The 23,450-nt window shown below is 39.8% G+C and overlaps 1 long non-coding RNA gene across 1 annotated transcript in view; it reads left to right on the forward strand.

Moving 5' to 3' along the window:
• The first annotated feature begins 1,767 nt into the window (after positions 1–1,767).
• The window catches only part of LOC116072499, a 111,763-nt gene continuing 90,080 nt past the window's right edge, over positions 1,768–23,450 (forward strand). The window contains exon 1 of the long non-coding RNA XR_004111488.1: positions 1,768–1,831. This is a non-coding gene — a long non-coding RNA (uncharacterized LOC116072499). The remainder of the gene's footprint in view (positions 1,832–23,450) is intronic.

Below are 23,450 nucleotides of genomic sequence, written 5' to 3' on the forward strand. Positions count from 1 at the left end.
TGTACTCAGTCCAATGGATGGCTGTGAGCCTCTACTTCTGTATTACTTGGGTACTGTCAGAGCCTCTCGGGAGACAGCTATTTGGCCTTCTTTGGTATAAGACCATAACAGAGAAATGCACACAGCCGCTTTCTGACACGACTTGCCCCGGTTCATTCAGAGGCTGTGCTCTATGGGAGGTAGTTGTTGAAGGCCAAAGATGCTTCTTGGAATTGGAATGAGGCTGATGCTTACTTTGTTTGGTTTGCAATTAAAATCCATATATTTGGCAGGGTATGGTCATTCACACCTGTGATCACAACGTGTGGCAGGCTGAATCATTGCCAATTAATTCTAGCAATACAGTGAGAAACTATATCAGAGAGACACAAACAAGCAAACCTCCACCTGCTTCACAAATGTAAGAAGTACCTCCCAGGTGATTTGTATAAGTTTTGCTCCATTGTCTAAAGGGGTTTGAGAGTCAGTCCCCCCCCCCTCGTTCTCTCTCACATTCTTGCTCTCCCTCTTCCTACCCCTCCCCTTCTATCTTCACTTGTTAGATATTCTATGAGGAAGAAAGTGAGTAGAAATTATGCATCTAACCTGTGTGACATGTAATGTTCTAAGGGAATAGTAAAGGCTCAGGAACTTAGGGAAATACTTAATTCTTTAGGCAATCTTTATATGGGAGAAAAATCCTATCAAGGAGAGCATAGCACCACTTATGTCATGATTTGTGATAAAACTAGAAGTGCTTCTATGCTCCTAATGGTTCCCCATCATTCCCATCTGTCTACAGAATCTTCAAATGCCCAGTGTGGAAATCATTAAGAGAATAGCAAGGATCCTAGCAATGCTATCTGGAAGGAAATTTTGACTGATAATTTATCACTAATCAAAAAGCACATTTTATAAGCTGGGGTATGAAACAGCAGCTAAAGCCCTTGCCAAGCAAGCAAGAGGACTGGAGTTCAGAGTTTCAGAACCTATACAAATGCCCATGGTATGGGAATTCCTTGTAACTTTATCCTTGGAAGGGAATCTCTGGAAGAAGCTGGCCAATGAGACTAGCCGTATCTGTGTGCTAGGGTTTTACTGAAAGACCTGCTTCCAAAAGAATCAAGCGGACAGTGATGCAGGAAGACCCCTGACACCAAACTCAAGCCTTTGCATACCCATCTATGCATGGGCATGTATATGCTTACGTGCTTCCCATGCATGTAAAGGCTACATACACAGAAAAAGAAAAAAATATTTTAGTAATTATGGTAGCATGAATCTTGCAACAGATGGCTGTGAATCTGGATGGAGTAGGGTATGTGTTGCTGGATGGAAAGTTTGAAGCTTAGGTAACCTGGGTAGTGTGAAGTCATGTAGAATCCCTAAGAGGTCAATCAGCTTCAGAAGACAAATGTGATGGAAAGCCCCCAGTTGCCACTTCAAGCTGATCCTGAACTCCTTGTTGTTCATAGAGAGGAATTTTGAGAGAGCAATAACAACTGAAGTAAAGCCAACTCTAATGTCTGGCGGCACTCTGGTGTTTGGAAGGAGGTGTGGCAAATTCAGATGTAATCACTAATACCATAGAACTTCTCGAGTTCTGCTCTCGTCCTTATCGCTTCTATGGATCTCCAGAGATGGCAGCTTTGCAGTCCTCATGAGCAGCATCGCTGAGAGTCAGAATGGGGAACTTGGAATCTTTGAATGTTCACAATAAGAATTCCTAGGTCTATTGACAGAGAAAAGGAAGATTCTTTTACTCAGAGTTAATTGTTTCACTCGTGACTTAACTGTGCTATGTGAGTCTGTATGGTCAAGGGCATAGGAGTAGTCATGGAGTCAGATTACGGTATGCTGTCTTCTCTAGATCTCTTGAAAGGTTGAGATTTACAATCTCATCCATTATCTTTCATGGACTTTGGAATTTTAAGGAATGTTTAGGGAGCAAATACTTCTTTTTACAAACACTTGCATATTATTTATAGATACCTACATAATCACTTTATATATTGAAAAGACTTTATCTAGATTAGGATCAAATAAATTTGATCTTATGATTCCTAGTTAATGATGAAAACTGTGGCACAGAGAGAGTAGGGAGCAAAGCCTGTGTTAGCCTCCAGAGGCTCAGTGACCAAATGGTTAGCCACCTAGTATTTTGGTATTAAAAGTGCTAAAAGTTTGAAGTCAAATGCCTCCCCAAATGAAACCTGTCGTGGTTTGGATAAGAATGACCCTCATCGACTCATGTGTTTGAACGCTTGGTCAAAGGGAGTAGCACTATTAGGAGGCGTGGCCTTGTTGGAGCAGGTGTAACCTTATTGCAGGAAGTAGGTCATTGAGGGTGGGCTTTGGGATTTTAGAAGCTCAAGTCTGGTCAGTGTGTCTCAGTCTTCCCTTCCTGGTGCATGCCAATCCAGATGTAGAACTCTCAGCTATCTCTCCAGCACCATGTCTATCTGCATGCCATGCTTCCTGCCATGAGGATAATGGACTAAACCTCTGAACTGCAAGCCAGCTTACAGTTATTCTTAATGATCTCCTTTATAAGAGTTTTTGTGATCATGTATCTTCTTCATAGTAGTAAAACTCTAAGACCAAACCAAACCAAACCAAACTAAAGCAAACCAAACCAAACTGAACCAGGTAGCTCAAAATGGAAAACATTTTAAATGGATAGCCAATTTACTGGAAACAAGCCTTATAGTTTTATGTTCGTAAAACAGCATGATCTGTATTGAGTATCAATGGGTCTTCAAGTACAAGTAGTAGGCAAACTCAGTCCTCATTCTTTGTTGTGTTTTTCTTTAAATTTTAAAAATATTTTATTTATTTACACTGCAGCTGTTACCTCCCTCCATGCCCCTCCTCCCACATTTCCTTATCCCATTTTCCTCCCCACTACCCCTGAGAGTGTTTCCCCTTTCCCTCCCCCACAGGCATCCCCACTTCCCTGGAACCTCAAGTCTCTGGAAGAACAGGCACATCTTCTCCCACTGAGACCACACAGGCAGTTCTCTGCTATGTATGTGCCAGGGGTTTTGGATCAGCCCTTGTATGCATCCTGGTTGGTGGCTCAGTCTCTGGGAGCTCCCAGGTATCTGGGTTAGTTGAGATTGCTGGTCTTCTTATGGGGTCCCCCTCCCATTTAACTTCTTCAACTTTCCCCTAATTCAATCACAGGGTCCCCAACTTCAGCCAGTGGTTGGGTGTAAGGACCTGCATCTGTCTCAGTCAGCTGCTGATAGGCCTCTCACACGACAACTATGTTACATACATTCTTGTCTGTCTGTAAGCACATCATAATGTTAATAGTAGCGTCTGGTCTTGGTACCTCCCCAGGAGATGGATCCTAAGTTGGGCTGGTCACTAGATAGTTTATCCTTCAGTCTCTTCTCCATTTTTGTCCCTACAGTTCTTTTAGACAGGAACAATTCTGGGTCAGAAACTTTGACTGTGGCTTGATAACCTCATCCCTCCACTTGAGGCCCTGTGTATCTACTAGAGGTAGACTCTTTGATTTCTCTCTCCACACTGTTGGACATTTTGGCTAAGGCCAGCCCTGTTGAGTTGTGAGAGTCTCTCACCTCCCAGCTCTCCGGTAATTTCCAGAAGGCATCCTCACATCACAACCCTACAAGCTGGATATTTCCATTCATATTCATGGCTCTTTGGCTTCTCCAATTCTATAACATATCTGATCCTGTTCTTTTCCCCTCCTCTTTCCCTTTCCTACACACATCCTTCCTTCTCTCTGACTACCATGATTATTTTGTTCACTCTTCTAAGTGGAATTAAAGCTCCCTTACTTATGCCTTCCTGCTTGTTAAACTTCTTCGGATCTGTTGGTTGTATTCTAGGTATTCTCTAGATTCTGGCTAATATCCATTTATCAGTGAATATATACCATGCATGTCCTTTTGGGTCTGGGATGCTTCACTCAAGATGATATTTTCTAGTTCCATCTAATTTGCCTGTAAAGTTCATGATGTCCTCATTTTAATAGCTGAATAGTATTCCAATATGTAAATGTACCACATTTTCTGTATCCATTCTTCAGTCGAGAGACATCTGGATTGCTTCCATTTTCTGGGTATTATAAGTAAAGCTGTGATGAAAACAGTGGAGCATGAGTCCTTGCGATATTGTGGAGCATCATATGGGTTTATACCCAGGATCAATATACATGAGTCTTCAGATAGAACTATTTCCAATTTTCTGAGGAACCACCAGATTGATTTGCAGAGTGGTTGTACTAATTTGTAATCCCACAACAATGGAGGAGTGTTTCCCTTTCTCCTCATCCTTACCATCTTGTGCTATCACTTTACCTTTTTATCTTAGACCTTTTGACCAGGATAAGATGGAATCTCAGAGTTCTTCTGATTTGCATTTCCCTGATTACTAATGATGTTGAACATTTCTTTAGTACTTCTCTGCCATTTGTGATTCCTCTGTTGAGAAGACTTTGTTTAGCTCTTCACCCCAATTTTTTATTATTTTATTTTTCAATTATTAGATATTTTCTTTATTTACATTTCAAATGTTCCTGGTTTCCCTTCCGAAAACCCCCCTATTCCCTCTCCCCTCCCCCTGCTCACCAACCCACCCTCTCCTGCTTCCTGGTCCTGGCATTCCCCTACACTGGGGCATAAAGCCTTCACAGGACCAAGGGCCTCTCCTCCCATTGAGAACTGACTAGACCACCCTCTGTACATATGCAGCTAGAGCCTTGAGTCCCACCATGTGTACTCTTTGGTTGGTATTCAACATCCTTAGTCATCAGGGAAATGCAAATCAAAACAACCCGGATATCCCTCCTCACACCAGTCAGAATGGCTAAGATCAAGAACTCAGGTGTCAGCAGATGCTGGCGAGGTTGTGGAGAAAGAGGGACATTCTTCCATTGCTGGTGGGATTGCAAGCTGGTACAACCACTCTGGAAATCAGTTTGGCTGTTCTTCAGAAAACTGGACATAGTACTACCTGAGGACCCAGCTATACGACTCCTGGGCATATACCCAGAAGATTCTCCAACATGTAATAAGGACACATGCTCCACCATGTTCATTAGCAGCCTTATGTATAATAGCCAGAAACTGGAAAGAACCCAGATGTCCTTCAACAGAAGAAAGGATACAGAAAATGAGGTATATTTATACAATGGAGTACTGCTCAGCTATTAAAAACAGTGAATTTATGAAGTTTTTAGGCAAATGGATGGATCTGGAGGATATCATCCTGAGTGAGGTAACCCAATCACAAAAGAACACACATGGTATGCATTCACTGATAAGTGGATATTAGCCCAGAAGCTTGGAATACCCAAAATACAATTCACAAACCACAAGAAACTCAAGAAGGAGGAAGACCAAAGTATGGATACTTCGATCTTTCTTAGGAGGGGGAACAAAATACCCATGGAAGGACTTACAGAGACAAAGTGTGGAGCAGAGACTGAAGGAATGACAATCCAGAGACTGCACCACCTGGGGATCCATCCCATATACAATCACCAAACCCAGACACTATTGTGGATGCCAACAAGTGCTTGCTGACAGGATCCTGATATAGCTGTCTCCTGAGAGGCTCTGACAGTGCCCAACTAATACAGAAGTGGATGCTCACAGCCATCCACTGGATTGAGCACAGGGTCCCCAATGAAGGAGCTAGAGAAAGGACCCAAGGAGCTGAAGGGGTTTGCAGCCCCAAAGGAGGAACAACAATATGAACTAGCCAGAGCTCCCAGAGACTAAACCACCAACTTTCTTCCTTTCAAAACCCTATTGATGGCCAGCTTTTACCATAAAATGTTTCAGTTGTGCTTTGCTATACCCTTCTAGTTTTTGGAGTTTGCCTTTAGAGCCTGAGCTATCTCTCTATCTCCCAATCTATTGTTTTAAAGTTGTAAACAAGGTAAGAATAAACAAACAGTTGCCTAGTATCAGAGAATAACCTAGCTTACATTGAAAGCAAGTGAGTCAACCTTTAACATTTCAAGATTACCCAGGGCAGATAGAGCAGAGATTGCCCAGTGACTCAGGAGTGAGAGTGGGAAACAGGAAAAAGAGTTGAAAATGCGCAAGTTAAAGAAATTGTATCATAAAGGTAAGTGATCTTTTGCTAATCAGAGTCAGGGTGGATCATAAAGCTAAGTGAGCTTTAGCTAAACAGAGTCAGGACTTGAATTTTGGTGTTGGTGGAGGGGTGCCATGTCAAAGACTGTTAGCATTTCATATCCTCAGAAGAGAGTTCTGGCTTTAAGGGAGCTGTGAGGATTGGGTCTGGCCCTCTCCTGCTCACTGGAGGCTTGGTTATTCCCAGTTTCCCCAGTTTTGCACTTAGTGATATGTTGTCACTTGAAACTGGCTGTGGTGAGTGTGTTCACACTGTGAAAAACAGGGGCTTTTCTTTTTCCCCAGAGATAGTTGTTAAACACCAACTCAGCCCTACTGCTTTACATATATGTTATACATGCCCCTACTGCTTTACATGTGTGTGACACATGGTACTTAAAGCATTCCTTGTGATACTAAGAAAACGAAGCAAATCAAAAACCAAACCAAACCAAACCAAACCAAACCATACCAAACCAGAGAAACACTTCCTCTTTGTCTTAGCTTTCCTTATTTTATACACAGATAAATTCATATTTTTTATTCATTAACTTTTTGGGGCATGTATGCATTTTTGTGACTTAAAACCTTTTGAGAATAAGCCCTAAGAATATGGCATTTGCATCTGAATGTTGTAGCTGGACTGTGTAAAACGTACATCCCTCCAGCCGTGGAGAGCTCTGTTAGAGCAGAGTCCTCACTGAGTTTCATTCTTCTTCCTGTCACTGGACATTCACAATGAAAAATTACTTCCTACCTAGTATCCATTAGCCCCCAGTATTTGTGCTAATGAGCAAGCTGCAATGAAGAGAGCAAATGGATGAGTCACAGGGACGCTAAGTGGATGCTTCCTGCTTGGTCACTGCATCACTGCTGGCTCCTTAACAACTTGTGTGGAAGTCCCAATCACTGTACTGCACACTGCTAAGAGAGCTGGTGGTGGTGTGGTGGCGGCGTGGAGCACCCTGGAAAGAACTCATTGATTCGTCCTGTTGAAATTGTCTTCATATATGCTTTCCAGTATGTGGCTCCACATCCATGCTGAAGGACTGGTGAAATGAATAATATGAATCAAAGAATCCTTTAAACATAATTCAGTATGAACAGAAAGATAAAAGGCTGGATGGAGAGAGAGAGAGAGATAGATTTCTTTTTCTGAACCTAAACTATAAGTACTCATGCCTTGAAGAGGTTGTCGAAAACAAGGGCTCAGTGTCAGGAGAAGAGTGCCTGTCGCCTTCTTTGCTCTGTAGGGTTCCGAGTATTTATTTATTTATTTATTTATTTATTTATTTATTTATTTAGTGCCTGCTTTGTCGCTGGCTTTGCAAATGGGAGACAAGAGATTTTAATGGCTCTAGGGCTTTGGGAGGAATGCTTCATATTGAATATTCTACAAGCAGCAGATGGAAGAAGGGTGATTTCTGATTAGCCTCTGGGAAGGAGGTGATATACTTTGTGTATATGGAGCACTAATGGGCACAAAGGGTAATTTCATGTTTGTGCAGCTGATGAATGGCAAACCTTTCCCTGAGGGATGCTCTTATTTTTAAGACTCAGCTGTTTCAACCAGTAGGAGAGGACAGACAGAGGTGAAACTTTAGGAACTGAGTTTGTGTTAGAGTGGGTATAATTTCTTCAGGCTTTACTTGATCCACCATATTGTTTATGCCATTCAATGAAAGGAAATGCAGTATATGGCTCACCGAGCAAATTGAGCAAAAGAAAAGATAAGGCAGAGACACAAAAGATAGGCTCCAGTTCCTGAAGTCATGAGGTTAACATTTCTTTTTACGGGACATAAGCTGAGCTGTATATGACGCTTCAAGCTGTGGGATGGTCAGAGTATAATATCGTTTAGTTTCACAGGATGGAAACAAACCAGTTTCCCAGGATAAACATGACTACCCCACAGTGAGTGCTGAGAAAAAAGCATTGCGTGAAAAGGTCAGTGATGATTTACAAGTTGGGGGAGGCACTGAATAGTAAGTATTTGATGTGAATTGACATCATCTTTAATTAATATTTAAAAGGCATTACATTAAACATGAAATAACAAATATTTTGGCATTAAAAGTCTCTACCAAAATAAAAATCAAAACAAGTAAGAATTAAAATGCCTACCTAAATCAAACCAGACAACAACAGCCCCAAGTTAGTCAAAATAGGAAACATTTCAAATGGGTAGCCAACTTAATAGGAGCCGTCTACTAGTGTGACTGTAAAATGATATGATCTACATGGAGCAGGAGTGAAAATTACTCAGTGGATAAAGATTGGGAGGGTTAGCATCAGAGCCCAGGCAATTGTAATGTACATCAGATCTCATTCCACAGGGCACATTTCTTATCTAGCCCCCCATTTAAGTGGAAAGGGACACTTCGTGTTATGGTTTGTATATTTTTCTCTCTGAATATTGGGTTTGGAATAAGGAACAGATGTTAATAAGTAACAGCGTTACTGCTGTGAACAGACACCATGATTAAGGCAAGTCTTATAAAGGACATTTAATTGGAGCTGGCTTACAGGTCCAGAGGTTAGTCTATTATCTTCAAGGTGGGAGCATGCCAGCATCCAGGCAGGCATGGTGCAGGCAGAGATGAGAGTTCTACATCTTCATCTGAAGGCTGCTAGCAGAATAGTGACTTCCAGGCAGCTAGGATGAAGGTCTTAAAGCCCACACCCACAGGGATATACCTACTCCAACAAGGCCACACCTACTCCAACAGGGCCACACCTTCTAAAAGTGCCAGTCCTTGGTCTGAGCATGCACAAACCATAATATATAGTAGTCCTTATAAAACAAACCACTTATAATTTGAAATTGTAGACTGTATCTTATCAAACATGCTATTGTGTATGTGAATGTTTGTATTTAAATAGTGATTTTTTTTTCTCAGAGTATCCCCTATCCAACTTTTTGCTTTCTACATAATTTACAACAATCTCAAAGATGAAGTCAACCAAGCATTCAGGGAAACAAAGATAGGATTCAGTAGTTCCTTACAGGGATTCTGAAAGGAGTAGACTCAGGGAAGAGAGAGGTAGGTGGGTGCTAATGTTAATTATGAACAGACAGAGGTCAGGAACATCTAGGTGAAGAGTGGGAACATATTTTTTTCCTTTTGCACAGGAGAGATGAGAGAAGTTGAATATGTGTCAAAAAGTTGTGGTTTAGCTTGAAGGAGAAAGATCTAGACATTTTGTGGCTGCTCGATTCCCACGTGCAGGTAAACCGCAAGTTACCTCACTGGTATTCAGTGAGGCCAAGAGTTTTGAAGGAAACTTGATTTGTGATGGTTTGGATTGCATCTGATAGATCATCTTCAAGTGTACTTGGACCTTTTCACAGAGCACATATGACTGTTATTACTGGAAATGTAGATCTGTAGGAGGCATGTCATTTCATTGATTAGTTCCTACAGATGGATTATTTAGGTGGAATAGACCTTGTCATGCTGAAATTAAGATGTGAAGTCACTGGAACTGAAATTACTTTATTCCTAAAAAAAGAATATATATATATATTTGATTGAAGAATTACTTATAGAGAGTATGGGGTGATATTTTTCTCTCTAGCCACTGAATCTAATCAGGTTCTCCTACATTATTTACTTCTTATCCGTTTTTTTTTTTTTTTTTGGAAACAGTGATCAGGTTGCATAAATAGTTTTTTAAATTTTGATTTTTAAGACTATATCACCCCGTTCAAAAGTCCAGTTCTGAATTTTCTCCTGTCTGCTATATGCCTGTTGTACTCCATCGAGTCACTGAAGAGAGTAAATGGATCAGAGAGTAGATGGACCTCAACCTAAAATTTGGTTCAGATGTGCAGCTTGGGAACTGAACATATGCACCAAAAAGTTTGAAAGGGGTAATTATTCATTTGTGGATTTTTATAGGAAAAGCAATGGGTTCCAAAGCATGTTCAAAATGGCTATCAAGAGCAGAGAAAGGAGACTGGCTAGTGTTGTCAGGGTGGTTAGGGCTCCTTTGAGGACAGAGCTTTAATTGGCTTGGAGTCCCTGCCAGCACCCAGAGAGGGAGCACCTGGGCTTTCCAACTACTTTGCCAGGTGTAGTAAAGGGAAAGCACGGTATGCAGTTTGTCAAGCATCAGTGATTGAGTGTGGTCCTTCACTTTAGTCTAAGCAAACTTTCCTCTCTCTTCTTATTTCTGCTCCTTCATTAAGAAGGTTGGGGAAAATAAAGAAAAAATGAAATAGAAAAGTGGACTCTTAAACCAGTGCTCATTCCGAACAATTGAGGACAAAAGTGACTATGTTGAAATGTTAAGACTCATTCTTAAACACTTGCAGCTCTTTTTTTCCATCATTGCACAGTTTCTTACACAGCTCCATTTCACATGATAAACACTGAATGTGACAGCAGGTGAAGAAGGAACCTCTGAGAGCTTTAGGACCACGCTCTCTTCCCACTCTCGCTAGTCCAGGTGTGGCCACACATCATCGCACGCACTTCTCTTGGGGCTTGTGAGGGACATGGATGCCAAGGGCTCTGCCCAGACCCACCAAACTGGAATCTACATTTTACCCACTTTCCCTGCAATGAAGTTAGTTCTGCAAAGTAGTTCCACATGGAAAGAGGTTTTCCCCACACATACCTGTTTGATCAAATTCAGCTTCAAAAATAAAACTATCCCTGACTTGGTTCTGAATTCAGAAATACAACTGGATTTTAATTTCTTTTCCAGCTGATGCCAAAACATATTTTTTACTGAAGTTTTCACTTTTCCATCCATTGTTTTAGTGTCATATAAATGTGGCTTGTACAGAGCGAGGCATCGATATTCTTGAAATGAAATATTATTTAAAGGTTCTTTTTCCTTGTCCAGACACTTTGGACATGTTCTTAACAAAACATCCAAAACAGAATCATATGTATGGGCACACCAGTTTAAGAGAGAAAACACCCTATTCTGGTAGAATTCCAAAAAAGCAAATAGGATTAGATGCACATCTGATTCTAGAGAAATGCTGTAACTTCTGTGGGGTCCAGAGGAATATTCTGAAGTTGATACTAATTTTCAAGCTGCCCATGGCTTGTCCAGACATGCAGAAGGCTTAGATAATTTTAACAAGGCATGACATTGAGAGCTTTCAATGTATCTCTTACCCCTAAATCTGGTAGGAGCAATTTAGCATCCAAAAATATATGACCATTGTTTGAGCTGATGAAGTGAAACCTCAACGTTAAAAAACCCACCTTTTTCTTAGGCATGGTGGCATTAAACACACTATTTTACTTTAATGATCATATAAAGTTTTCTACTTATAGTGTCTAGTCTCCTCATATAGAAGATTTCCTTCTGGTCACCCCCCCCCCCACCCCCAACCCCGGCACTTCAAAACACAATCCAGCTTTAAATCATACACTTGCTTCTGGCTTCTTGAAGTCTTTCACACATTGCACATTGTGTGCTCTTCTGCCCTCTCCTCCAACTAAGGCTATTAAATTTCTGTTGGGTAGATATGGCATGTTAACAATATCTTTCCAATGCTTCCTTGGCCTCAGAACACACTGGGTTCCTGGGAATATATTGTTTAGGGTGATTTACTCCATTGTCTTACAGAATAAAAATCCAGGAGAGTTAGAATTTTCCTGGGTACATAGAAGCAGAAGGCTCATTAAAGAGCTACAGGGGTGATGGAAAATAGGCATAGAAGATGATGATGGAAAGGAGTTGAAAGTATCTGAAGCCAAGAGCTTTACCAATTTGCCTAAAGCTAAATTTTAGTGCCAACTCTGATCACCCATGCCAAGGTGAAGGTTTGTAAAGGGTGGGTCAATGAGGTAACTGAAGCTTAAACCAGGCACTGGCACCATTAACTTGGCTTAGGTGTCTGGCAGGAGCTTGCTCTCTGATCTGGAGGAGATCACTGCACAATCATCTAGCAGGTCTGGAGTTTTAAGACTAAAGCCTTAATTGGTGAGCTTTTGACCTGGATCTCTTCAGAGCAGCCATGGCTCATTTTTGCCTAATCAACTCCTGACTTATAAAGAGAAAGCGACTGACAATTAGAAATGTTACATTGCCCTTCTAGAACACTTGTTCTAAACCCTGAACTCCAGACACAACTGAGTCCTTTCATCTGTAGGTATGGCATATCTCAGAACGTCATGCTGAGTCTTGAAAAATCCTTCTCTATGGGTTCAAACGCAAACCGTTTCTATAATCCCTGTCCTTTCTTGGCTATGAATACATGTTAGGTCCAGGAAAATCAGTGACCATTGTCACCACAAAAACTTGTCTGACAGCTCTTAGGCAAGACAGATACTTTTGTTAGCTCGTTTATCTATAAAATTCAGCCAGAAAAAAAATTATAGGCTTTAATTATGTTACTTATTTCCTTTACAAGATCAGGAAGCTGCTAACTGTATGTTCTAATAGATAATATTTATAGTTCCTTGCAAATAATGCTTCATTTACTATATCCATGCTGATGTGTGTGCTAATAATTACATTAAGTGTTCTTGCTCTGTCTTGTATAAAGGGCACAGATGTCCTTTGTAACATTTTTAGTTATAATTTAATGAAACATGGATTTTCTCATTATAATTTATATATAAGATATCACACTAAAATAACAGAATTTGAATGATTACTCTACTTTAAGGTCACAGAGCAATTACCCAATCAGTCTTGAAATCCATGGTGGCTTAATATGGTCTGCAAACACAGATGCACCTTGCAGTTACCGAATATTTATTCAAGCAGGGTGCTTTTCCTTAATTGCTTCTGTAACTGCGTAAATCATTTTTGTTACCGATTCTATTAATCTCCTCATTTCCTTGGTTTCAGCCTTGCATTGCTGTCTCTTCTAGATCTCTGTCTCCCCAGTTTCCACCTCTGTAGCCACTTTGGATAGTAGAAAAAATTAAAAAAATAGTATCAATATAGAGTCCTAAACTTTAGTAATTTAAGATGACTAACCTGTATTGTGTTGGATAGGCATCAAGGAACCATAATAATATGTACAATTTGTCATAAATTTGTAACAAATATTTATCAGCTTAGTTATGAACTGGAAACTTTTCGGAGGATTTTTTTTAATGGGGCAGGTATTGTACTTGGAACTTTTTATACATAATCTTGATTAATCTCAAGATAGGTGGTGTTACCACAGTTATCAGCATGGGAAAAAAAATCAGGTCAGAAGTTCGCCAACATCTCAAGTACCCTGCTGGCAACAACTGGAGCTGAGATTCAAAATCTAAAACATCTGAGTCTGTCTGACTTCCCAGGAAAGAAACAGAAAACTGGAGTGTTAGCCAGGCAGGGGTGGCACATGCCTTTAATCCCAGCACTTGGGAGGCAGACACAGGCAGATTTCTGAGTTCGAGGCCACCCTGGTCTACAGAGTGAGTTCCAGGACAGCCAGGGCTATACAGAAAAACCCTGCCTCAAAAAACAAACAAACAAACAAACAAAATAATAATAATAATAAAGAAAACTAGAATGTTTACTTCCATTGTCAAATGATTATGACCAAGAAATGCCTGGGAAGGTCACTGACTCACGTCTGTCCCAGCAGCCCCTGCATTATGTGTGGAGGAGAGTGACGGCCTTGCCCGTCTGGGAAAAATAAATTTCTCACTTAGACCAGTCATCTCTGATGTGGCCTTAGATCTCTGTTTTATGGGCCAAGTTGGTGGGAAGGTATATTTCATGTGTACTATAATAGTGTCTTAAGGAGAATGTATCTCAAAGACTACCCTGTTGATATGATAGACTCCTGGAAAGAAGCAATGGGATAGAGGAAGTCGTGGCAGTCAGAGGCCTGCTAGAAGAGGGTGACCCCCAAAGATTAGTTGTTGGCTCTTTTTGAATCCTGGGTAGTTTCACTTGCAAAGTGTCTGACATATGAGAAAGCATTGCATGGCTGGCTGAAGGCTCTAGGGAGAAAGAGCAATACCTTCTAAGTCCATTTGACCTATGAGAAATTTGTCTGTAATAACTTCCATCATTGACTGATGGTCCATTTCTTTTGCATTGGAACAAGCTCATTTGTTTATGATGGTTCATTGTGAGACACTACACCTATGTTTTGAGTATCTACATAAGATGAATTCAGTACACACTGTGTTTTATAAATCACATAGTGCCTTGAGTCCATGTTTCGAGATTCAGAGAACAGCTAATTGTTAAATGTTGGCTTTTAGTTGCTAAGGTTTTATAAAAGTTAAATTCCCCAGTTGTTTATTGTGTGAAGTGTTGTATATCTCAGAGGATCAGGCCAAGTGCCATACATCTCACATCTTTGGGGAAACTCACACTATTCCTCCCCATCTCACATTCTCCCCTGGAGTTAAGCATCTTCAGAACGAAATGAGAAGACCAAGTCCTAGGTAACTTCAGGCAGAGAGAAGCTCAGATCTCTGACTTACAGGAAGATTATTTAAATACGTTGAGTAGAAATTAAGTAAAATAACACTAGTTAGTACAATTAGCATATGGGAGCTTGTTATATTTTAAATGCAGTATTACATTCTGTGATGAAAAGTAATTCTGTGACCCATCAGAATATCATTGACTGCTGTTGCCTTCTCTCAAGAGCAGTCAGTCTGGCATCATAGAAGCAGATTTATAATGATTTTTAAATGGAGCCACTGAATTTTTTCGTATAGTATGATGCACTCCCATTACTTGGGTTACAGTTGACTGTACCCTTAGCAGGCAAAGAGATTTATTTTAGACACTGTCCCACAAGCTGTGGTTCATCACCTCCAAAATGGTGATGACTAAAATACGAACTGGATTGTTAGGAGGATCAAATAAGGAAGTATTTACAAGGGAAGTTTAATAGTAACATTTGTTATCATTGTATCCACATAAAAGTTCAAATCAATAAATCCTGATAAAGGTCATAGTAGTGTCAAGAGAGAATTAAGGGGAAAAGGGAGGAATATTTAAAACAAAACTGAAACCAACACCGTGTGGTCCTGGACTAGTTAGTGTCACTCTCAGTGCAAGGCCTTGACTAGGTGACTAAGCTGGAAGGTAAGGAGGTAACCTTGGGTGGGGCTGGTGCTAGGAGAGATGAGGAGCCTCTTTTCAGTCTGGCCCACCCCCTGTATCCAGCTCTTGCCCTGGGAATTCAGAAGCCTTCCTGCTCCCTCAAGGTTCCAGTCAGTGCTAATGGCCCCCATGTCCTTACTGAGCAGCATTTGGAAGGGGTGTTCCTCAGTGTTCCCACTGTGGTTTACCTATTCTTGATATGCTGGTTGCCATGGCTACCAAATAAAAAAAAAAGACTTTTTTTTTTAAATGAAAATTCCAGCTCATGGGGCATACACCTCACTTTCACATGACCCATAAAAGACCACTTGGGAACCTCAGCTTTCTTCTCCAGCTCACATAGACTGTGGGCTGGGTGGATGAGCATAGAGCCGTGATGATACAGGAACTTGATGGAACGGTTGGTATCCAGAGGTTCAATGGCCTTCATTTCGCTGTCAGTGAAAATTGCTCTACAAGGATAGCTGTGAGTAAGAAATTTGTCAAAAGGTTTTGAAAGGGGCAATCACAAATTGCTGATGAAAGTAGATGAAGCTATGAAAAAGATTTATGAAGACTGATTTAGAATTGAATGGTGTTATGAGACACTTTTGGAATTCCACGGAGTGGCTGAGGCCAGGAGGGAAGATATGAGAAACGGGTAGAGAGCACTGTGCGTTTTTTGCCAGCAGACACATTAGGCCCTACAGCTCAGATCTCAGCTGTAAAATTCCTTGCACTCTGGGTGCATTGGCTGTGGGAAATGCCTGTGGTTTCCCCAGCTTGCCTCTCTCAGCAGGCTTGAAGGCAGCTAGTCTCAAAGGCTGTAAGAATCCAATGGGAAAGGAAGCAATGAAACCTAATAATTGAAACAAAATAGAAACAGCAATGAAGTGTTAATTGAAACAGCTTCTCTTAGGAGACTGTGAATCATCCTAGAGTGTTAATTGTTCATTTCATAAGGAAAGTTGCACAGTGGCTCAGATTCTCCAACACCTATGGCAGGAATAGAGCCCAATGGTCTCCGTAGGGATGGGAAGGGTTCAATGGAAGCGTGGTTGTCATTGTAAAGGTCAGACGTATTTTCCCTTTAAACTCAAATGCTCATAGCAACCTGATACCAAATATTACTTATGATTAGAATTTTGTAGACTCTAATTTTTATTCTAGACATAAATTGGATACTAGATCATAGTGTTTTACTATTTCTTTTATTAATAAAGACCTTAAATGTTGATTCAGATTCTGAAAATAATAGGCAAAGCAGATTTGAAGACTGCCTGTATTGCTTTATGAACTATAACATCTTAGTAGTTGTTTTTAAAAGATGTAAAAACAATTTTCTTCTCTCTACATATAATATAGAATGTAAAATTATAGAATGAGTACAAGAGCAATCCATGAATAAATTTTATTGCATTATATGGGAAATATCTCAGTAAGATGCAAGAGTAAATTTAGCAGGAGGAATTACAACAGAAATGTCAGTCACACAGTGATTCATGACATTGTCCATTCATAAATCTGGTATCCAGGCTACCATCTTTTTCTGGCTCCTTCATTAATTTATCTGTAAGAATTAGGAGCTGAACATCTTGTTTAATGTTTCCTGAGGCAAGCTGTGCAGAATGTTAATGATCAAAACCAGAAATAGAGTGACCTTTAAAACTGATGTTTCCATCACAACATTTAGAATTTTGTGATTTGTAGCAAAACAATGGAAAGGAGGCTTGTTTTTGCAACATCTCAAAGATAAGGAAAGGAAAGTGGGTTTCAGAGTTTTGTTTTTGTTTTTCCCTCTAATACATCCTTCCGTGCTGTCAATCCTTATGTAATTGTTTTTACCTTAATCATAACCAGGTGTATGTTTCTGTACTCCTGTGCTAGTCACCTGTTATTTTCTAGTACTGAAGAGTAAACTTAAGAGCTGGGGTACACTATAATAAACTCCTTTTGGTGTTATTCTTTTACCTTTTCAAAAAACAAAGCACTCATGTGAATTACACATGAAAACAATTACACAGAAAAACAAATTGCACCTTACCTCGTGATGACTAGTTTAAAATTTATAGCCAGACTTACTAAAAACACATTCACGCTTATAGCAGACTATAGTCATCTTCAAATGAATGGAAACAAGACTAGCAACAATTCAGAGTTAAAAGCATACTAGAACCTGATGTCTTACTACAGGATGTTCTTCACATTAAAGTCTTTTTCCTCCTTATTTATAATTCATTTTTATTCTTTACATTTTTCTTATTTAAAATTAATTTTTAGGTTAGCCTACAAGTGAACAGGCTTCATCTTAGAATCTTTATACACATGTGCCATTTGTTAACCTTTCTTCCCATTTCTTGCTGCCCTCCTCCATGGCTCTCCACTGGTGGCTTTCTTCCCTGAGTTAGTACATCCATTGCTATTCTATTACATAGAGTCTATTCCCTTAAGTCCACCTCCTTACTCTCACAATACATTTTCTAGTTTTGTGACCTACAAACACACATGTGTATATGTGATATATACATACACACAAATAAAATCTAGGTTGTGAGTGGAAATATGCAGTATTTATTTGTCAGCTTTTGGTTTAATTCGCTTAAAAATGATTTTCAAGTTTATCTGTTGGATCGTGAAAGGTAGTCTGTGTTTTTGGTTGAGTGAAGCTTACTCTGAGGCCCAGTAGAAAATTCTACAAGCGATGGAACAGTAAAGCTACACCTCCAAACATAGACGCCTGACACCACAAGCCCTCCAACTCCATTATCCTGTGGCTAGACAATGCCTCAAGCTCCCAGTATTCTATCTGGACTCCATCCACAGTCACCTGACTACAGTCAGGTATGCCCTGCCCTACACTTACCTGGGAACAGAAAGGTAGCCCAGCCCACCATAAAACGAGCTATTTGCCCCCTCCTCTCTCTCTTACTCTTGTTCTTACTCTCACCTCTTGGCCTCTTTCTCCCCTTCTTTTCTCGCCTCTCTCCATATGGCCATAGCTGGTCTTTACTTTTCTAACTTCTCTTTCTCTCTCTCTTTTCTACAATAAATACCTTAAGACCATGGACTGCCTCCTTTCATCAAGACTCCCCATGTTGGGGCAATGGATTAGGCCTTCACCTAAAGAGCCAGGTCTAATCTCCAGCAGGAACGTCTTCCAGCATTTCCAGCTACGAGACTGGACCAAGAATTTTCGCCCATGATGGAACCACCAGGTGTCCCCTTCCGCTCTCTGCCCCTTTGCCTTTCGGCTGAGCTGTCCCCGGGGCCCCCACTTCTTTCTCAGCTCTTCCATGGTATCCAGTGGTGTCTGGGATGCCCGAGACTGAGAACCCACTGGACTGCTCCCTCTTTACCTCAGCAGACTGGGATACCTTGGCTTCTCACAGCCAGACAGCCACCTGGTGGCATGGAGAGCAGGAAGCAGTCTCCCATGTTCACCCGCCCAGAGTACCTGAGCTCTGGCTCTGGAGGGACACGGGTTACCCTCCCACCCCTTTATTTCCCCAGTGCCCAGTGCCCAGTGCGAGGTCCAACATTTATCTTTATTCCTGAAAATAGTAGGATTTTTCTTTTCTTTATGACTACTGTGTGCTCATAAATTATAGTATTCTGCTATGTCTGTAGTTCCATTATAATGTTCATACCACATTTTCTTTAGCCATTTGTACAACTAAACTAGTTCTGGCATTTTTTTTTTTGCATATTGTGTCTAGTACAGCTATAAATATGGATGTGTAAATATATCTCTGTGGTGTGTTAAGGTGATTATGTGTACCCTTAGGTATTTTCTTCTAAGCTTTCATGTATGAGATTTCTTTTCCAGTTTCTTAATGAGTTCGTTGGTTCATAGAAAAATGAGAGATATTTGTATGATTGATTTATATTCTGCTACATTGTTGAAAGTGTTTATCAGATCTAAGAGAATTCTGGTGAAGTTTGAGGTTCTTTTAAATATAGAATCATGTCTTCTCACATAAGGTTAGTGGGCTACTTCTTTCCATTTGTAATCCCTTGTCTTGTTGCTCTAAGACCCTGGGGACTCTACTGAAGAATGGAGTAGGCACCTTTATGTTGTAGAGGAAGTATCTGCAGGTTTTTTTCCTCATCTCATACAATGTCAACTACAGGTAGCTCATTTATAGTCTTTATTTTGTTGAAGTATTTTTCCTTCTATTTCTAGATTCACGAGGGCTTTTATTTTGAAGAGGTATTCAAACTTTGTCAGAGTTCTTTTCTGTTTTGAGATGGGCATGAGGTTTTTAAGTCTAATTATGTACCAACTTGCACTTGTTGAGTTTTTGTTGATCCAACTTTACATCTCTGACAGAGAAATAAATTAGTCATGGCTTATGATTTTAATGGATTTTTGAATTTGATTTGTTAAAGCTTTATTGAAAATATTTTTCATCATTGTTTAACAGGTTTCTTTTGTGTCCGTATCTGATTTTGTAACCAGGGCAGTGCTGTCTTGTTTTATTTCTAAATCTGAAAGTCTTCCTTCACTATCTAGCTTAATATGATAGTTGGAGGAATGCTGTTGTCAGTTCATTAAAAGTTTGGTGGAATTAGGGAATGATTTCTGGATTTTTCTTTGTTGAGTTTTTTATTCATTATTATTTACTATTATTACTGTTTCAGTCATGTTAATTTTTTCTTTTCTTTCCTTTTAAAAAATAATTATTTTATTTATTTACATCCCAGACATTGCCCCCCTCCCACAATTCTTCATACCATTCCTCCTCTCCTTTGCCTCTGAGATGGTGTTCTCTCCACCCCTGCAGCATTTCCCTTCCCTGGGGCATCAAGTCTTTACAGGATTATGCACATCCTTTCCAACTGAGGCCAGACAACACAGTCCTCTGCTCTTTGTGCTCTTTGGTTGGTGGCTTAGTCCCTGGGAGCTTCCAGGACTCTGGGTACATTGAGACTGTTGGTCTTTCTATGGGGTTGCCATCCTATTCAGCCCCTTCAATCCTTCCCCCAACTCTTCCATAGAGGTCCCCGACCCATCATGTTAACTTTTAATGGAGCACTTTAAGTTCTTTTTAATCTTATTTTGGGAGATTGTGTCTAGCAGTTATCTATTTCACCCTAGATTTTACATTGTTGGTTTTTGTTTTTTCATTGACAATAATTTTCTCATACAATATATTATGATCATGATTTCCCCCCTCTCATCTCATCCCAGATCCTCCATACCTCTCAAAGTCCCATCTGAATCTATGCCATCTCTCTCAGAATAAAGCAAAATAAACAAGTATAAAAAGAAATAAAAGTATGAAACACATACACAACACTTAAAAACATAAAATCAGAAACCATTATAGATAAGCAAAAAAGACTGGTAAGATATATGCTCAAATGGAGCTGAATGCTATCCTCTTTCTGGCCACTGCTCTACCAGGCCTACTGTACCAGAAATGTCTAGGTTAGGACCACCTTCCCAATATCTGCTGCACAAGGAACATCCAGGGAAAACCAGATGACTGAAGGCCAGCAAAAGAACACAATCAACAAGAGCCCAGGCAATGTAGTACCTCAGAACACAGCTATCCTATTACAGCAAGCCCCAGCCATCCTATTTCAACTAAAGCACAAGAAAACTACCTTAAATTCAATCTTAGAAAGACAATAGAGGCCTTTAAAGAGAAAATAAATAACCCCCTTAAAGAAATACAGGACATACAATCAAATAGCTAGAGGCTTTAGAAGAGGAAACAAATAAGTCCCTTAAAGAAGTACAGGAAGGCTGGGCGGTGGTGGTGCACGCCTTTAATCCCAGCACTTGGGAGGCAGAGGCAGGTGGATTTCTGAGTTCGAGGCCAGCCTGGTCTACAGAGTGAGTTCCAGGACAGCCAGGGCTACTCAGAGAAACCCTGTCTCGAAAAACAAAAACAAACAAACAAAAAAACAAAACAAAGAAGTACAGGAAGATACCACTAAACAAGTAAATGAAATAAATAAAATTGTTCAAGGCCTTAAAATGTGAATAGAAGCAATAAAGAAAACACAAACTGAGGTCATCCTGGAGATGGACAAGTTAGGGAAGAGAAGAGAAAAACAAAACAAAACAAAACAAAACAAAACCAAAAAAACTAGATGCAAGCTTCATCAACAGAATACAAGAAATGGAAGAGAGAATCCCAGGAGTAGAACATATGATAAAAGAAACTGACATATTTGTCAAAGAAAATGTTAAGTCTTGAAAGTTCCTGACACAAAATTTCCAGGAAATTTGGGATACCATGAAAAGATATAAGAATATCAGGAATAGAAGAAGATGAAGAGTCCCAGCTTCAAGGACCAGAAGATATTTTCAACAAAGATCATAGAAGAAACATATCCCAACCTAAAGAAAGAGATGCCTATAAATATAAAAGAAGATTACAGAATACCAAATTGTACAAGAAAAGAAAATCCTCCCACCACATAATAATCAAATCACTAAATCTACAGAATAGAGAAAGAATATTAAAAGCTTCAAGGGAAAACAGACAAGTAACATACAAAGGCAGACCTATCAGAATCATACCTGACTTCTCAACAGGGACTCTGAATCCTGGAAGGGCCTAAATTTATGTCCTGAAGCCTATAAGATACCACAGATGCCAACCTATGCTACTACACCTAGCAAAACTCTCAATCATCATAGATGGAGAAAACAAAATATTGCAAGACAAGACCAAATTTAAACAATATCTATCCACAAATCCAGCCCTACAGAAAAGTACTAGAAGGAAAATTCCAACCCAAGGAAGTTAACTACGCCCAGGAAAACTCAGTAAGTAAACAATTCCACACTAGCAAAAACAAAATAAAGGAAACACACACACACACACACACACACACACACACACACACAAAACAGAACACACACATTAACACCACCAATACCAAAATGACAGGAACTAACTAACAATAATTGGTCATTAATAGCTCTCAACATCAATGGACTTAATTCTCTAATAAAAAGACAGGATAACAGAATGGATGTGAAAACAGGATCCATCATTCTGCTGTATATAGGAGACACACCTCAGCAACAAAGACAGACATATCATAATACAGGCCTGGGACAAAGTTTTTCAGGTAAATGGACCCAAGAAGCAAGCTGGAGTATGCATTCTAATATAAAATAGACTATCAACCTAAATTAATCAAAATATATGTAAAAAGGCACTTCATACTCATCAAAGGAAAAATTTATTAAGATGACATATCAATCTGAATATCTATGCCCTAAATGCAAGGGGACCCACATTCAAAAAAGAAATATTATTAAAACTTAACTTGCAAATCAAACACCACACATTAATGGTGGGTGACTTCAACACCCCATTCTTACCAAAGAACAGATCATCAAGACAGAAACTAAACAGAGAAATGACGAAACTAACAGCAGTTATGAATCAAATAGACCTAACACATAACTACATAACATTTCTCCTAAGCATAAAAGAATATACATTCTTCTCAGAACCTCACATAATCTTCTCCAAAATTGATTACATAGTTGGTCACAAGTCTCAACAGATACAAGAAAATTGAAATAACTCTTTGGATCTTGTCAGACCACCTAGGATTAATGCAGGACTTAAAAACAACAGAAACAAAAGAAATCATGGGTCAGCTCTCTACTCAATGATCACTGTGCCAACTCCACCCTGTTCCCTTAAAGCATGGTTTTAATTTTAATGTCAAGAGATATAAGTTCATTAATACTGTTTCAGATAGAGTATTTCAGTTAATTCTTGGCTGGAATTCAAGCAGAGGTGATGAAACCAATTCAGTAGTCTATGGAGACTAAGTTATTGATATTGCCTCACCTACACATGAATTTCTGCAAAACTTTTTCTACAAAATTACCAGAGAGATGGCTAAAGAATACTTAATGTATAAACAAATGTCTTCCTGACATGCCTTGTTTTGGAAGAACCAGGGAATCAAACCCAGGGATTTGGGTGCACTATATATGTACTTTATCACTGAGATGCATCCCCAGGCACTCCTAATAGGTCTTTAAAATTGCTTTTAGTTATCCATATTTGCCTAGCTGGGAATTTTAAATTTTCTTTCTTCATGGAAGTGCTCATATGCTCATTGGGTATTTTTCCTTCCCTCTCTATATGTGTGAATTTGAGAAGAGTTGGGTGGTTAAAAGGAGCTTTCTCCCTTGAGTGTGCAGGATAAGGAAGGGTGCTCTGACTGATGTCATAAGCCAGTCCTTTGAGTTGTTTTCTTTGCCTGGCAGCAAGCTTGAAGCTTCAAAAATTAATCTGGTCCATAGCAGAATCTCCTGTGACCCGTATCAGAATTTAGTGACTTTCCAAA

Source organism: Mastomys coucha, unplaced genomic scaffold (genome assembly GCF_008632895.1).
Source record: "Mastomys coucha isolate ucsf_1 unplaced genomic scaffold, UCSF_Mcou_1 pScaffold23, whole genome shotgun sequence".
Classification (NCBI taxonomy): domain Eukaryota; kingdom Metazoa; phylum Chordata; class Mammalia; order Rodentia; family Muridae; genus Mastomys; species Mastomys coucha.